Genomic DNA, 18,752 nt, shown 5'->3' with positions numbered 1-18,752 from the left:
TAATTTGGAATCCACTTAAAAGAATTACAAAATTATCATATAGTAATGCTGATTTTAGAATTGAAATGAATTATCATATACAGAATGGAAAACATTTCCAGACAATTAATATAATAACAAAACTCATTTTCTTTTTTGCTATTGATTTTTCCAATATTATCATGGATAAATGTTTGCTTTACAAAAGATATAACATACTAAAATACATATGGGCACCTGTACCTTCAATAGCCTGTGGAATAAATCCAAATAAGTTTTGGAATACAGACAGAGGTTTTTTTTTAGATATTGTAGGCTACCACCTGTAAATACAGGTAGAATAAAAACACGTCTACTGAGTATTAAATAAAAACATACCTGGCACTACATCAGAAATATAGTAGCTCAATTTTAAAAAGTAAGCGGGGGAAAATTAAGAATACTTGGCAGAGGGTACCATATTTATTTTGTAGATAAAATATATTATAGTAATACTATAGTAGTTTATGCCAAACATGAACGTATCACACCCAATAAGACCTCATTTATTAGATCTTTAAAATCATGTGCATTTGGAATTGCTGTTCCACTATATATTTTTAATAAGCTAGAATACTGATGTTATTCTTAGAAAAACACAATCTTGAAAGGTTTAGTACTTGTGATTGATTGATCATAAACAAGAACAGATGTAGTCATCAATGAAAATGTCAGCATGATGTTCTAAACACTTTCCGAAATCATATAAACAGTCTCAGGGCCAGCAACGCAGGTGTTCTGAAGTTGTGTAATTATACTATGTAAATGAGTTTACAGTTTGCATTGGACATATCACATAATATGCTGTACTACAGTAGTTCACCTGTATGTACAATGTATCCTGCAGCGGAAAAATAGGATCCATGAAAAAAATATAAATAAAGTTTATTGCTTTGGGAAATATGAATTAGCAAACTAAATATAAAGCATTAAAAGAGAACAAGCAAAGGTGGGTGGATTAGGAATATTATGCCAATTCAATTACAGAATGTTAATTAAATTAAGTACTCTAATAGAGCGTAGGCTTCTGGCTTATTCAGGTATAAATACAAAATTATTAAATGAATCGTTCTCAATTATATAGCAACCAACCATGTATCCATCCTTTGACTCTATTGTACATTGTATTTTGCCATTGTGCATGCATAACAGTGGCATCAAGAATTTTAACGTTGTAGGAAAAGATAATAAAGTTTGTGTTAAAAGAAAAGTTTGAGAACTGTGCTGATTTAGCTTATTACCTACAAGTAAAGAATTTGGAGATATATTGTGATTTCTAACTAGTGCAGCACAACCAAATAAATGAAAGAAATGTCCATAAATCAAAACAATCCATAGATAAGCTTCATAACAAAATGTCCAATCAACATGTATTAAGTGGTGAAAATATTCTTCATAAAATAACACCCATTGGTGTCCGTTTATGAAGCAGTGAACAAATTTCACTGCTTCATTTTCCGGCATTCGCAGAGGAGATCGTTTTCTTCTGTGTGCCAGTTTATGAAACTTTGTAGATCGCTTTTCCTTTGGGGGAGTGAAGTGAAGTCTACAAATGCTTCAAACAGTGGAGAACGGCCCCTGATACTGGAATCTCATGAGACTTTACGAGATTACAGTACCAGAAATTCACCGAAACACCGAGATGTCAGTTTATTAAGCAGTGATAAATTATGACTGCTCAGTACACAGACAGATGGCGTGGTTAATGCTAATAAAATAAAGAGTCACCTTACATAATATTATATATATACATATACACACACACACATTATATATATGTATATATTATTGTTATTATTACAGGATTTATATAGCGCCAACAGTTTGCGTAGAGCTTTACAACATGAGGGCAGACAGTACACTTACAATACAAATCAATACAGGAGGGATCAGAGGGCCCTGCTCGTTAGAGCTTACAATCTAGAAGGGAGGGTCAAGTGGAAACAAAAGGTAATAACTGTGGGGGATGAGCTGATGGAAAAGATGAAAATACACTTGTTAGGTGTGGGTAGGGTAGGCTTCTCTGAAGAGAAGGGTTTTCAGGGATCGTCTAAAAGCTAATAAAGTAGGAGATAAGCAGACAGATTGGGGTAGGGCATTCCATAGGATTGGAGAGGCTTTGGAAAAATCCTGGAGGCAGCATTGGAGGAGGTGACGAGGGAGCTAGAGAGCAGGAGGTCTTGAGAGGAACGAAGAGAATGAGTAGGTTGGTATTTAGAGACTAGGCTAATGATGTAGCTGGGGGCGAAATTGTGGATGGCTTTTTATGTAGTTGTTAGTATTTTGAATTTAATTCTTTGGCCGAGCAGTAGCCAGCGGAGGGATTGACAGAGAGGAGTGGCAGACACAGAGCGATTGGTAAAGTGGATGAGTTTGGCAGCAGCATTCATGATGGATTGAAGAGGTGTTAGACTATGTAGAGGTAAGCCAATGAGAAGGGAGTTGCAGTAGTTGAGGCAAGAGATGACCAGCGAGTGAATTAAGAGCTTTGTGGTGTCATTGGTTAGAAAGGGACGTATTTTGGAGATGTTGTAGAGGTTGAAGTGGCAGGATTTGGACAGTCATTGGATGTGTTGCTTTTTTAGGAGAATTTAGAGTCCAGGACTACACCTAGAACCTTGGCATGTGGGGATGGACTTATAGTTATGCCATCGATTTTGACAGAGAGATCAGGGGAAGGGGCATATGGGGGAGGAAAAAAGTTCGGTTTTGGATAGATTGAGTTTGAGGAAGTGGTGTGACATCCAGACTGATATATCTGATAGTAAATTAGTGATACGTGAGGAGACAGAGGGAGTGAGCTGAGGGGTAGAGAAATAGATTTGGGTGTCGTCAGCGTAGAGGTGGTATTGGAAGCCATGGGAGGCAGTTGACCCAGGGAGGAGGTGTGGATTGAAAATAGGAGAGGTCCAAGAACAGAACCTTGGGGGACCCCAACAGAGAAAGGAAGAGGAGAGGAGGAAGTAGAGTTTTAAGAAACGCTGAAGGTGCGGTTGGATTAGTAGAAGAGAACCAGTGAAGAGTACACTCACGGAGACCAAAGGCGTGGAGTTTTTTGAAGAGGAGGGGGTGGTCAACCGTATTAAAGGCAGCAGAGAGGTCCAGGAGTAGGAGTATAGAATAGTGTCGGTTTTGGCTGTTAGTAGATCGTTTGTTAGTTTTAGGAGAGCAGTTTCTGTGGAGTGTTGAGGATGAAATCCAGACTGAAGGGGATCAAGAAGGCTATTATCAGCGAGGTGGACGCTCAGTCAGTTGTAGACCAGATGTTCGAGACGTTTGGATAAGAAGGGAAGCAAGGAGATAGGGCGTAGGTTGTTAAGATTGGATGGGTCCAGTGAGGGCTTTTTAAATATGGGTCTGACAAGTGCATGTTTTCGAAAGTTAGGGAAGATGCCAGAAGAGAGGGAGAGATTGAAGATGTGGATTAGAGAGTGTAGCATGGAGCCAGAGGGTGAACGTAGCATTTGTGAGGGAATAATATGACAGGACATGGTTACTGTCTTGGGGGGTCTGATCAAGGTAGAAGGAAGTTAATAATCTTCCTCATTCCTCCTCAGTCACCCAGGGATTCTCTCTTCACTCCCTGATTCTCCACCTCTGAGCTGGTGAATCTGGGAGTGTGAATTCTGACACAGATCGCCAGTGAAGTGCTGAGATTCTCCACCTCTGACAGTGGCGATCCTCTGGATCACTGCTGTTCACTGCTTCATAAACAGACACCATTGTGTGACCAAAATAGTGAGTGGCCGCTCACCTTCAGAATATGAACAGTAGGTTCATATTCTGGTTAACCCGTGGTTGCAGGAAAGAAATATGCTCCATCTATGGCTGGTCTTAGATAAGCAACACTTTGCTTCACAAGGTTTTAAAAAAAACACTGAATAGATGAAAAGTTTTGCCCAGATGACTTTAAAATAATAAGTAGATTCAGTTATATGGAAGTCTTAACTTTTTCTGTGAAAGTTAATCTTGGCTATACATCTACATGCTGAGCCTCATTACCATTGCTTTATGTGATAGAAATCCTCACTTATGAATACAGTCTGTGGATGCAAAAGGAAGCTTGGGGTTTTTGCAGGAAAAGGATGCCCTGCTCACCCCAAAGCACCTTGTTCCCATGTTGATGGGACAAGGGCCTCTTCCCCACAACCCTGGGAATTATTTGTGGGGGTCTGCAGGCAGGGGCTTATTGGAATCTGGAAGCCCCCTTCAGCAAGGGGGCTCCCAGATCCCAGCCCCCATGTGAATGAGTATGCACCATCATCGACCGATGCATGCTGGGTTGGTGATGTCACAAGGGGAAGTGCCACCAGGTGATGTCACCAGATGGCCCACGCCCTTACTTATTTAAGAACTGTCAGATGGCGAAGTAGGCAGTCGGCAGGGAGCCTTTGTCGTGGGCGGATAGTTTTTTTTTTTCTTTTTTCGGTTCAAAGATGGATGTACATATTCGCCAGCACACCAGGGATCCTTAAATATTGTCCAAAGGCTTTTATTGCAGAAAGATCACATCACAAGGACAAGTGCAATGTTTCCGAACCACGCAAGACTTCTTCATCAAGCATGTGACCTGAGGCCTGACGAAGGGGTCCTGCATGGCTCAGAAAAATTGCACTTGTCCTTGTGATGTGATCTTTCTGCAATAAAAGCCTTTGGATGATATTTGAGGATCCCTGGTGTGCAGGCAAATATGTACATTTATCTGTGATGTTTCCAGTATCCAGCTGGTAGTGGCTACAGCATCCATTACTGATGAACCTTGTTTCCAGGAATGTGTGTTATGGGGATATACATAAGACTGTGACTGAGAATGGATCTTCATCAGGGTTCATTGTTTTTTTATTTTTAATAAAGGACTTGTCAAAAACTGTCTCCTTTTTTTTTTTTTTGGTTGAATAGGTAGGGGTGCTATGTACCCCATACTTATTCACATGGGGGTGGCGGGATCTGGGGCCTCCTTGTTAAAGGTCGCTTCCAGATTCCAATAAGCCCCCTGCCTGCAGACCCCCAACCACCACCCAGGGTTGTGGTGAAGAGGCTTTTGTCCCCATCAACATGAGGACAAGGTGCTTTGAGGTGGGTGGGCAGAGCCCCATGTCAAGGGCATGTGGCCTAGTATGGTTCAGGAGGGGGGCTCTCACTCGTTCCCACCCCTTTCTGGCCTGCCAGGCTGCAAGCTCCAATGAGGGACTGGTCTGGATTTTGGGGATGCCCACGCCTTTTTTTTTTATTTTGGCGTGGGGTTCTGTAGAATATATTTTATATTCTCTCGATATTATGTAACTTATATTGATGAGAAGAGTCCCAAAAAAGTCCTTTTCAGTTCTTATTTAAAAGCTCAAAAATGGATATAATAATAAAATAGCAAAAATAGTACAAGGAAAAAAAGTCATTTAAAACTACTCGCGGCTATTGCATTGCCGGTCCGACAATACACATAAAAGTTCATTGATAAAAACGGCATGGGAATTCCCCACTGGGGAACCACAAACCAAAATTTAAAAAAAAAATGACGTGGGGGTCCCCCTAAATTCCATACAAGGCCCTTCAGGTCTGGTATGGATATTAAGGGGAACCCCGGCCAAGATTAAAAAAAAATGATGTGGGGGTCCCCCTAAATTCCATACCAGACCCTTCAGGTCTGGTATGGATTTTAAGGGGAACCCCGTGCCAAAATAAAAAAAAAAAAAACGGCATGGGGTCCCCCCAAAAATCCATACCAGACCCTTATCCGAGCACGCAACCTGGCAGGCCGCAGGAAAAGAGGGGGGACGAGAGAGTGACCCCCCCTCCTGAACCGTACCAGGCCACATGCCCTCAACATTGGGAGGGTGCTTTGGGGTAGCCCCCCAAAACACCTTGTCCCCATGTTGATGAGGACAAGGGCCTCATCCCCACAACCCTGGCCGGTGGTTGTGGGGGTCTGCGGGCGGGGGGCTTATCAGAATCTGGAAGCCCCCTTTAACAAGGGGACCCCCAGATCCTGGCCCCCCTGTGTGAAATGGTAAGGGGGTACTTGTACCCCCCTACCATTTCACTAAAAAACTGTCAAAAATGTTAAAAATGACAAGAGACAGTTTTTGACAATTCCTTTATTTAAATGCTTCTTCTTTCTTCTATCTTCCTTCATCTTCTTCTTCTTCTGGTTCTTCCTCCGGTGTTCTCGTCCAGCATCTCCTCCGCGGCGTCTTCTATCTTCTTCTCCTCAGGCCGCTCCGCACCCATGGCATGGAGGAAGGCTCCCGCTCTTCTCTTCATCTTCTTCTCTTCTTCATCTTCTTCTCTGGGCCGCTCTACATCCATGCTGGCATGGAGGGAGGCTCCCGCTGTGTGATGCGTCTCCTCTTCTGACGGTTCTTAAATAACGGGGGGCGGGGCCACCCAGTGACCCCGCCCCCCTCTGACGCACGGTGACTTGACGGGACTTCCCTGTGATGTCATGGGGAATGCTACAGGGAAGTCCTGTCATGTCCCATGCGTCAGAGGGGAGAGGGGTCACCGGGTGGCCCCGCCGCCGTTATTTAAGAACCGTCAGAAGAGGAGACGCGTCACACAGCGGGAGCCTCCCTCCATGCCAGCATGGATGCGGAGCGGCCCGGAGAAGAAGATGAAGAAGAGAAGAAGAGAAGAAGATGAAGAAGAGAAGAAGATGAAGAAGAGAAGAAGATGAAGAGAAGAGCGGGAGCCTCCCCCCATGCCATGGGTGCGGAGCGGCCCGAGGAGAAGAAGACAGAAGACGCCGCGGAGGAGATGCTGGACGAGAACACCGGAGGAAGAACCAGAAGAGCCAGAAGAACCAGAAGAAGAAGAAGAAGAAGAAGAAGAAGGAAGATAGAAGAAAGAAGAAAGAAGAAGCATTTAAATAAAGGAATTGTCAAAAACTGTCTTTTGTTATTTTTAACATTATTGACAGTTTTTTAGTGAAATGGTAGGGGTACAAGTACCCCCTTACCACTTCACACGGGGGGCCGGGATCTGGGGGTCCCCTTGTTAAAGGGGGCTTCCAGATTCCAATAAGCCCCCCACCCGCAGACCCCCACAACCACCAGCCAGGGTTGTGGGGATGAGGCCCTTGTCTTCATCAACATGGGGACAAGGTGTTTTGGGGGGCTGCCCCAAAGCACCCTCCCAACATTGAGGGCATGTGGCCTGGTATGGTTCAGGAGGGGGGGACGCTCTCTCGTCCCCCCTCTTTTCCTGCGGCCTGCCAGGTTGCGTGCTTAGATAAGGGTCTGGTATGGATTTTTGGGGGGACCCCCACGCCGTTTTTTTTTTTATTTTGGCGTGGGGTTCCCCTTAAAATCCACACCAGACCTGAAGGGTCTGGTATGGAATTTAGGGGGACCCCCACGTCATTTTTTTTTTAAAATTTTGGCCAGGGTTCCCCTTAATATCCATACCAGACCTGAAGGGCCTGGTATGGAATTTAGGGGGACCCCCACGTCATTTTTTTTTTTTTAATTTTGGTTCCGGATTCACCTGTGGGGAATTCCCATGCCGTTTTTATCAATGAACTTTTATGTGTATTGTCGGACCGGCAATGCAATAGCTCCGAGTAGTTTTAAATGACTTTTTTTCCTTTGAAATGTCATTTTGCTGTCAGACTGTTCTAAACATGGGAAACATGCGCCCCTTTACAGGCATACTATAGACACCCCCCAGCTACAAAATTGAAAGGAATATTACACTTTTATTGTTTGACTTTAAGCATTATTAAAATCACTGCTCCTGAAAAAACGGCTGTTTTTAAAACTTTTTTTGCATTGATCCATGTCTGGGGCAGGACCCGGGTCCCCATTCGACTTTGCCGCGAACACCCCAAATTGTTCGCTGTTCGGCGAACTTGCGAACAGCCGATGTTCGAGTCAAACATGAGTTCGACTCGAACTCGAAGCTCATCCCTAATCCTGAGGAATGTCTCTGCTTGTTACTTTTAACTAAACAACTAAGTCTATACAAAATCAATTCTAACTATTTATTTTCTAAATCAAATAAAAAATAATGCGCTATATATATATATATATATATATATATATATATATATATATATACACACATACACACACACACATTCATTGAAAAGCCAGCCCTTGTTCTTATTAATATCATAATCAAGATCTATTATATTATGAAAAATGTATATTCTTAAATCAAACATACTGAAACTTCTCTTAAGAATTGTGAAACCTTATACCATTTGTGATGGGGAAGGATAGGCTAATTACTACCACATGTGAGCTCTCTAAAGATATTCTTAGAAAGCTATAATAAAAAAGGAAAATTTATTATCAAATACTTGCCGTAATTTTCCTTTCCTGATGGACTCCATGGCAGCCTACGTGTGGGTTAACCCCGCCTCCTCTCCAATGCTATAGGACCCCATACCCTATAAGATTGAGCTCACCTGAATAGACTGTGTTCCGTAACTAGCCTACTCTTTGAACGATGGGTGGGGACTCCGTCTGCCATGGAGTCCATCAGGAAAGGAAAATTACGGTAAGTATTTGATAATAAATTTTCCTTTTTCCTGACAGACTCCATGGCAGCCTACGTGTGGGAAATAACTAGCCAATCCACACGGGTGGGCATGCTAAACAGCAATAAATTTCAATTTGACCCGTCAACCGACAGGAATTATAACCAAAGTCCACAGAAGATAGCAAAGCAGGCTCAATATCGTAATGTGATGATAAAGTTTTAATAGAGGCCCATGAGGCCGCTTTGTAGATCATGTCTGGAGCCACATGCCGGGCTGTTGCCCATGAAGTCGCTATACCCCTGGTGGAACGTGCCATCACTGTTTCCAGAAGATCCAGGCCCCTAGTTCTAAAAGACTGATGGATGAACTAGATGATATAGGCCACAGTTGTTCTAGCTGAAGCCCAATTCAGTTTGTTACCGCCAAGGTGCAGGTCGGCTGAGTGTCTAAAAAGGGAAGAAGCAGCTTGCAGGTATACCGACAGAATTTTGCCCATGTCCAGAGGATGAACTTCAGCGGACTCCTGGTCCTGAATGTTGTTAGGATGATCTCTTGGTCTTTATGGAACTTTGAGGTAATTTTTGTATTTGAGCTGAGTCTAGGAATAAGGACCATCCGGATCGGAAAGAAGGACAGAAGAGGTTCTTTGTAATTTTAGTGGCGTGACCTCTGAGACCCTCTTGGCCAAGGTAACAGCTACAAGGAAAGTGATTTTAGCCAAAAGGTCTCCAAATAGAAATGCGGGGAAGGCCCCGTATTTACTGAGTTCAGTCAGTGAGTTGTGGACAAGAGGAAGATCCCAATTGGGGAACCTTGGTTTAGTTTGAGGGCTGAGTTTTAACTCCATACGGAATCACTGCTGGATAAAAGGGTGAACAGTCCACGAAGTACCGGAGAAGGCTGACAAAGCTGAGACTCGGACTCTTAGAGAGCTGATGGATAGAGACAAATAAAGAAAGCCGGAGATATCCTGAGCCTTGGATTTCTTCCTGATCTGCCCGAAGAATATGATAACTTGACCGATTTGGCCCATCTTCTTCTATAGACCTAACTCGTGCTCATCCCCGTAGAGCTCATGAGAGTGGAAATCATCCTTGACCTGCACCCGAATCGGACAAGGGTGCAGGACTGCCACTTGAGAAGGAAAGTCCGGCCCGAGAGGGAGATGCAACGGGTCCCGAAAGCTGAGCTGGCACAAGAGGGGAAACCAAGGTTTGCTTCCGCCAGTAAGGGGCTACTGCCACCATTTTGACTGCTTACGCATGAGGTCTCGAAAGGACCTGAGGATTATTAGGAGCTGTGGAAAGGTGTATGCCCTCTTGAAACTCAATTGATCTGTCAGGGCATCCATTCTGGAGGCCTAGCTGCCACGACCCCGAGTGTAACACTTCACCAGCTTGAAGTTACCTGGGAAGAGAATAGATCCACTTCAGGATTGACTCCCAGGGACAGAATCCACTTCAATGCCTGCCTGCGAAGAGACCACTCGTTAATGTCTTAACCGAATGTGCAATAAGAAATTCGCTCGGACGCTCTGGACCCTGGGGAAGTAGGCCGATGAAATGTTGTCTAGGCCCAAAACCTATAGGGCTCGATCTCCCAGAATAGTGTGGAGCTTTGAGTGCCTCTATGACTCCTCACATAGGAGATTGCCATTGTGTTTTCCATCTTTCCTTTTTTTTTTTTTTTTTTTTAAATCTCTTTCGTCGAGTATAAAACATACAAACAGACAAACACCAGTACATCTACCACAGCACTGGGGTGTCGTCCATTCTTAATAATACTGATTCTCCCTTCTGGAGATGGGAGAAGTACTGAAGGGCACACTAGGATTGCCGAAATTCCATAATGTACTGGCCCGGGTTGAGAGAACACGTACCCTTGAGCAAGATCCGATCTGTAGAGGGCTCCCCAATAGGTACCGCTGGCATCGGACATGACCTTGACACGTAAGGTGGGGCAACAGAGTGGCAATTGGGCAGATTTTGCGCTGAAGCCACCAGAAGAGGCTGCTCCTCATCGTTGATGACATGTGAATAGGTTGACTGTTGCCTCCTGATTTCTATTACTGCAGAAAACCTGACTGGAAAGGGAATAATCTCCGCAAGAACCACTTTACCATAGAGGTCGCGGAAACCGACGAGCCGATAGATTCTTGCACTATAAGGCCCTCAGCCCTGAAGGGATTAGAGACCACAAAATTCTCTCCTGGATGACAGTGATCTTCCCCACTGGGAGAGAGATGGAGCCTGTAGCAAACTGGGCCCCAAAGAACATCTGGCGCTGGACTGGTTCTAGATGTCTTTTTCCTAGATTTAGGAGCCAACCGAAGCTGGTCAAGGTGGAGATTAACTGTTTCCTGTGAACCAGCAGCTGGACTTTGTCTTAGGACAGCAACAGGAGGACATAGGAATAGTGATAAAGACGTACCCCTCTCCTTCTGATGAGGGCCATTATGGCCAGAGGAATTTTGTGAAGACTCGGGTGAGGTTATCAGCCCGAAAGGGAGGTAGAAGAACTGACGATGGTCTTGACAACTTGGAGCCGGAGGTATTGAGAAACTCCTTCGCCACCTGAACACGGAGGAAAGCATCTTTAAGTCAAATGAGATTAGCCAATCGCCTGTCCGTACAGATGGTCGACAGAGCCTATATTTGGATCTTCTGAATTTATATACTTGTTACTTAGATGTTACTTAGATCTAGCACTAGATGCCGTAAATCGTTTAGCACTGTATAACGAAGAGGGGAAGGTATACCCCCTGGAGTTTTTCGTCCCTTGGGACGTGTACCACTGCTCCCTGAGACCATAGTGAGTCCACGTAGGACAGTAACGTCTGCTTCTTCTCTTCCGACCGAGCTTAGCAGAGTGGATCACGACCTGAGAAGGCTGAAAAATAAAATGTGGGGAGGGGGAAGGCGAGACATGAAATTAAGACGCCAATACTTTGCAACCGTAAGCTCAACCCCTCCCCTCACCTGCACGTACCATGTGCGTGAGGGCTGGCCACACGAAGGCGGAGACTTGTCCATAACTTTTGGACAAAACGTCAAGAGACGGACGGTCTGCAAAAGACCTGAAAATGCCAAAATGTACCAGAGCCAGCCAAAAGAGCAAAAGATTATATAATCTTGCTTACCCCCTTTTTTTTTTTTTTTTTTAAAGTAAAGAAATATACTTATACATTACTTCCATCTCTTTTTTTTTTTTTTTTTAAATACACTTATTTTATTTTTATTTTATTTATTTATTTTTATTTATTATAATTTATTTATTTTTTTTATGAAAAACGTTTCCCCTTGAGGGAGAAGGACTAGGCACTCTGAGGCATTCATCAGGGCAGACCAAGGCTGGAGGGGCTGGAGCTGCTACTGCTCACTGCCTGGGGAGATCCCATTTTGACAGGAGCTAGCAGCCGTTTTCGAATCCCCCGCCTGTGACATCACCGCCCCCCCACCTCGCGCCTGTGCTGTGGGGAGGTAGCCGAACGGCGCCCGCACGGCCGCCGGGGTGCCCGTCAATCTGCGCATGCACGAGCCAAGCCTCGCGCTGAGGCTCCGGCGCCTGAGCAATGACGGTGGCGGCCATGACTCTGAAGCGCTGCGGCGAGCTGGAACGCAGAAGCGTTCCAATCGCCATGAGGGGTAGCTGGGGATACGGAAAGGCACTGGTAAAAGTGAAAACAGGGGCTACAAACAAAAAACACATAGAAACGACTGCCATGAGTATAGGAAGAAAAATAGAGTCGCAGACCTTGCCAGCCGTTGATGCGTCCATGTTCAGGCATACAGAGGCAACCTCCCCTCCACCAGTGGGGTATCTAGTGCCTTAAAAGCTTCTCGCCCGCCCGTGGCTGGGTCCTGAGCTGCACCGCAAAGTGGTATGCCAAATCCCGGAAATATCCAACCGGACGTGAACAGGAACAATCGTGTGTGTAGGTCCATTGGAGGAGGACAAAAAAGGAACACAGTCTATTCAGGTGAGCTCAATCTTATAGGGTATGGGGTCCTATAGCATTGGAGAGGAGGCGGGGTTAACCCACACGTAGGCTGCCATGGAGTCTGTCAGGAAATGTATATTTTCACATAAGTATAAAAGTCTGTATATTTTACTTTTCCCAATCTAAAAGAAATAATTATATACAACCAAATCATACTATAAAGACCCAACCCATTCATACATATGTTAGTAATGTTAATTGATAAATAGTATATATTAGATTAAGGAAGGCTTCTAACAAGTTCCCCTAAAATACATACCAGACCCAAAGGGCCTGGTATGGATTAGGCAATGTTTTTTTTCATACAGCTGTTGGACTCATCCGTTGATAAGGAAATGCTCTAAAGCTTCCTGCTCATTCAAACTGAAGAATAGTAAACACAGTTTACTATGCTTCAGTGATGAATGGACATAGGAGTGATTGGAACCGATCGCCCAATGTGTTCTTTCAGGAAATGAAGGGGCCAGTACAGTAAATGACATATTTACTGGCCTCTGCCCCCCGCTCCTTATCCTGAAACATCTCCTTTTGAGCCCGCAATAGCTGCCGGTGGGAAATGAGAGAAGAGAAGCTGGAAGTGCTGCGGGGGAAAGGGTGAACAGAGGGCCCAGAGAGCAGATGGAAGGGGCACATGTGCTAGGACCAATCCCCCCCTCCAGCTGTAGGACGCAAAGGGAAGAGAAGGTGGCAGCGCTGCAGGGGAAGGCAGAAGAGGATCAGTGGCTGCAATAAGACAATACAGTCGAACCTTCTGTTCAGCAGGTGCCTGGGCCACCATTTTGAACTCATGGTTTCCGGGCCCAGTACAGGAGGGCTGACTGTACTGCCTTATCAGCAGCCCTGATTAGAGGTAGCAGAAAATGAACATCTAACATCAATGGCCCCCAACAGTGATATACAGGACAATGAGAAAGACTAAGAAAATATTTTAAATTGATGAAACCACTATATACGGTATGTGCATGATAACAATGTTTTAGGCAATGTAAAATTATGGAAAGGCCCCTTCCCCTGAGGCATCAGAATCAAAACATACCTTGTAGAATAATAAATTACCTACAGTACATTTTTTAAACAACTGAGCTGATGCATAATAACTGACCAGGGAAGAACAATGTGCAATTTCAGTTGTTGCCTATAATGGTCAGGCATGTACGGCTCAGTGGGCCGATTTCAGTGACAGTGGACCGCTGCCTCCCTCCAGTCCTCTGTCCCCCCCCCCCGCAGTGCTCACCTCCTCTCCCTGGCTAGTTATGCAGCGCGCCTGAATACAGACATGATGCTCAGGAGTCAACACTTAGAAGCTCATCATACGATCTGGAAGGAGGGCGGCCTCACTTTCCTGCCTAATCTTGTTCCATTGGGGGGGGGCGCCAAACTGATTCTTTGCCCCAGGTGAAATAATGTCTAGCTTCCCCACTGATACTGCCTATAAGAGAAATAATGTAGAAGGCTAATAGCTAGTGGGGGGGGGGGGGGGGGGGGGCTTGGGTGGCAAGCCGGCATGGGAGAGACCTGTCAAAGTGGGCCAGTCTGGGTGAAGTCCAGGGCCAAATTTTTGTCCCAGTCCAGCCCTGATAATGGTCCATTTTTCATTGCCCCAGTGAACAAAATCTATTTAACAATGTCAAACATGCCATTTCCCTAAAGTTGGTTTATCACATTTCAGAGACCTAATAGCTTTGAATTGTACATAATATTTTATTAAGTAATATCATCCTAGAGATTGAAATGTATCTGCATAAATCCCATTGACAATGAGGCATGTTTAATACATAATTAATCATATGATGATATGCAAATACTCCCTGAAACCCAGCTATCTCTTCAAAAAGATATTACATTTCAAGCTTCAGTAAATTAACCTGTAGCAGATGTGGTTTCTGGGGTATGTTAATATTCATCTTTAGAGACAATTAGGTAGCAAGGTAAATACATATCATTTGTATGGCTCTTTACTTGGTGTATTTGATTAATCCTACAAGTCTCTGCATTGAGAACCTTTTTTTATTTGCTGTTATTTGCAAGACATGTTTTATTGTAATTAAATTATTAGCAGTGTTTCTATATTTCATTGTGCCAATTAAGGCAAGGAATTAACAGTAACATACGCTTTAAAAATGTAATCTTTTTAAACTCTTCTGCAGAAGTGCACTTCTGAGCATCTAGTGTTTGCACTTCTGTTATAGAGGCTGATAGGGCTGCAATGGGTTGGCCAATTGCCAGAAAAGGTAGAATTTTTTCTTTTTTTTCTTTATAGTTTTATTTAAATCCCAATTCCAGATATAATGAATAACAATATAAGAAGTAAGAAAAAAGGCATAAAAAGAGATAACAGATAATGCAAAGGTACATTAGTTCCAATAGTAATAAAAAGAAAATATAAATTGTTATTCACATTGCCAATTACGATGTAGAGAAACAAACATCAATATTAAGAGAATTGTAGTTAGAACAGATAGGACATTAACACATAAATCATGATAAAATTTGAGTTCTGTTTATTCTTTGATAAAGCAGCCAAAGAAGACTATATGTGAGCTAATGCCGGCACGACTGCTGCAAGTCGCATTTAACATTTGTGATCTTTAATCACCCAGACGTCTTCCATAGAACTGTGTAGCATATGGAGCTAATACTGTTTTAAATGATCCGATGGTTAATTTTTACACAGGAGCTAGAGATCTCACACTGCATATATACAGCTATAAGACTGTAGGCACAGGAGTGGAGGAGTTTCTACAGCCCTTCACATACTAGGAAGTACAGTCATTCCAATTAAAAACTAAATATTTTAGGGTACTGCTTAGGCAGAATTCACATTTCTAGATGTTACCTATGATGTAGCAGATCTTTACCTTTTGAGTTCAGGGCCATGTTATACATGCCTTTTTGGGTGCTGGGCTGTAAAACCTTTGCATTTTTGAAGAGCTCTGGGTGCTACTGTTCTCTGATGCTTCTGGGTATGAAGGACAGCATATGCCAATTTTGTTTTTCTTGTTGACCCCTCATAACTACAGGACGGAGTAGTATAGGTCAGTAGGAGAAACCACAATGCCCATCAAGGACAAGCTGTGCTTCATACCTGGAAGTATCAGATAATAGCAGCACCCTGAGCTCTTCAAGAAAAAGGTTTGATAGTTCACAGGTTGAAAAGTATAAAGTGGATCTGAACCCAAAGTCAACATTTGCTACATTATAAGTAACATCTAGAAATTCTAATCATGCCTAAATAGTACCCTGATATATTTGTCTCTTAACTCAAATTATTCCTGAAATATAACAGTGCACTTCCTGGTATGTGAAGCTTCCTAGGCACTCTTGTGTCTAATAGGGATGGGCTTTATGTTCGGGTCGAACATGAGTTCGACTTGAACATTGGCTGTTCGCCCGTTCGCCGAACAGCGAACAATTTGGGGTGTTCGTGGCAAATTCGAAAGCCATGGAACACCCTTTAAAAGTCTATGGGAGAAATCAAAAGTGCTAATTTTAAAGGCTTATATGCAAGTTATTGTCATAAAAAGCGATTGGGGACCCAGGTCCTGCCCCAAGGGACATGTATCAGTGCAAAAAGAAGTTTTAAAAACGGCCGTTTTTTCAGGAGCAGTGATTTTAATAATGCTTAAAGTAATACAATAAAAGTGTAATATTCCTTTAAATTTCATACCTGGGGGGTGTCTATACTATGCCTGTAAAGGGTGCATGTTTCCCATGTTTAGAACAGTCTGACAGCAAATTGACATTTCTAAAGGGAATAAAAGTCATTTATTTATTATTTATTTATTTTATTTATTTCAGGTACTTATATAGCGCCGTCCATTTACGCAGCACTTTACATATACATTGTACATTCACATCAGTCCCTACCCTCAAGGAGCTTGCACTCTAAGGTCCCTAACTCACATTCATACATACATACTAGGGACAATTTAGACAGGATCCAATTAACATACCAGCATGTCTTTGGCGTGTGGGAGGAAACCGGAGTACCTGGAGGAAACCAATGCAGGCACAGGGAGAACAAGCAAACTCCAGGCAGGTAGTGTCGTGGTTGGGATTCGAACCAGCAACCCTTCTTACTGCTAGGTGAAAGTGCTACCCACTACACCACTGTGCTCCCCCATTTAAAAGAGCTAGAGCTAGTGCTCGACTCGAACATCGCCTGTTCGACCGTTCGTCGAATTGCGAACAATATGGGCCACTCGCGCCAAATTTGAGTGGCGAACTATGGCCCATAATTCACTGCGGCATCGCAGTGCATTGCTGGCTGATGATTGGCCAAGCATGCACTATGACCCGCATACTTGGCCAATCACAGCGCCGTGTGTACAGAGAGCCGTAATTGGTCAGAGCCAGGGTGGTTTTGTCCAATTATGGCTCAGGGGGTTTAGTACACGCCCCACACCATATAAGGCCGCCTGTGTGGCGGACTTGTGTAGTGTGTTGCGGCGGCGGAGAGGGTTAGATAGACAGAGAGACAGTGTCATTTGATTTAAGTTAGATAGAGTAGGCAGGTTGAGTCAGTTTACAACATGTGGATGTGAGCGCTATATTCAGCACAATTAGAAAAACAGTTTTGGCCCCCAAAAATCTGATTTCTTATGGTGAAGAAAAAATGGGGTGGTTGGGAAGGTTGATACACAACTAATAACATAAATTGACAATCTGGAACTATAATAATAACTGGGTGATCAAAACAACAGACTCTAAGCTGCTAAAGTCCAAAGGAACTAGATTATAGTCCAATAAAAGCAGTTGTAGAAGGCAGCCCTGTTGATAAAGAAGAAGCAATCCTCTGGATACTGTAGGAGAAGAACGACAAGGGCGCCACTCTAAGTGCAATATTTAAAAATGAATTTAATAAATCTTAAAAACAGGTACTCACAAGGGTACATGTAATCAGGCATGTAAATGATATGCAGATAGTGCCAGGTGTCCCAGGGGTATTGTCCGGTCACATCTTGTGGTGTCGTTCCGCTTGATAAGACAGGCTGCGCTGGTGTATTGTTGGCAGATCCGGCTGCTGGAACACACTGTGTGTGATCAGGGGGAGCGAGAGCACTTCCGGGTCCGTGCAGGGATAGCAAATAGGCGACGCGTTTGCGGAGCTACGCTCCTTCCTCAGGCCTAACGTGACCTGTGATTGGTCGAACCTGTTATAGTCTAAGAAGGGCTGGGATTGGAGGAAAAAAACATCTGTCACTCTCACGCATAGGCTATGTGCTGGAGGCTGTGTACTGGCATGTCTGCGTCTGCAGCTGTAACAAATCTTAATAAAAACCAGCGCTGTGTATGTATAAATGGGAAAAAAAATTTTAAAAATAATAATGCATTCTATATTTTCCATTAGGATTATGTTGTCTATGAGGAAAAGTGATAATAAAGAATCAGCATATATAGGTAAGATGTGTAGCTAGAACTACTATAATTAAATAAAATAGACTGACTATAATGACAATGTTGTGAAATAGGGAATATGGATACCTGGTAGGATAAAAAATGGGGAGATAAGAAAATGGAATGGACAATGATGAACAAAAAGAAAAAATAGAAATGAGAATAAAAATAATAATAATAAACAGATATAATGAAGTGATGTAGATTTTGGTATTGTTATTGAAAAATTAAAATAAAAATTAAATTGAAAAAGAGGAAAAAACATGATGAAAGAGATGGATAAGAATAATGATAATAATAATAATAACTGCATTAAAAATAGATATAGAATAATATGATATGGTAAAAATGAAGGAAAAAGTAAAAAATTAACAAGTATATAGGAACCACTTGCAACCAGTCTCCCTTTTTACATCCGAGACGGATTCCATCTTATGCAACAGTTGGAACACTACACTTAAGAACCCACATACTTGTGGGCATCCTTTGATGTTAGCTCGCTCTATACTTCAATCCCACATCACATAGGCCTCAGAGCTATCGCTAGCTTTCTTTCTTCTGATCCCATGCTAAACCCCGGTCAGGCAGAGTTCATTCTAGAGGTCACAGAATTCTGCCTGACGCATAACTATTTTGAGTTCGATGGTGATTTCTATCTCCAAACAAAGGGCACAGCTATGGGTGTGAATTTCGCACCCAGTTACGCGAATTTGACTTAGTATCTACCATATCAGTTCCATCCAACTGCTCTCCGCCTGATTCACAAGATTTTTTAGTAATTCCCCCCTCGCTGCCCAGCCGCCCATCCACAGGGAAAAGAAAATTAGAAGAAGAGGCAAACGAGGGGGTAAAAAACGG

The 18,752-nt window shown here is 43.3% G+C and overlaps 1 protein-coding gene across 3 annotated transcripts in view; it reads left to right on the top strand.

Annotated features, from left to right (window-relative positions):
- LOC141103379 (potassium channel subfamily T member 2) overlaps positions 1 to 18,752 on the top strand; it is a 2,416,326-nt gene that overhangs the window by 530,812 nt on the left and 1,866,762 nt on the right. The gene's annotated exons all lie outside the window — the stretch shown is intronic.

This window comes from Aquarana catesbeiana, linkage group LG07, assembly GCF_042186555.1.
Source record: "Aquarana catesbeiana isolate 2022-GZ linkage group LG07, ASM4218655v1, whole genome shotgun sequence".
Taxonomy (NCBI): Eukaryota; Metazoa; Chordata; class Amphibia; order Anura; family Ranidae; genus Aquarana; species Aquarana catesbeiana.
The sequence above is the reverse complement of the archived record's forward strand: the minus strand, read 5'-3'. Positions and strand labels throughout refer to the sequence as shown.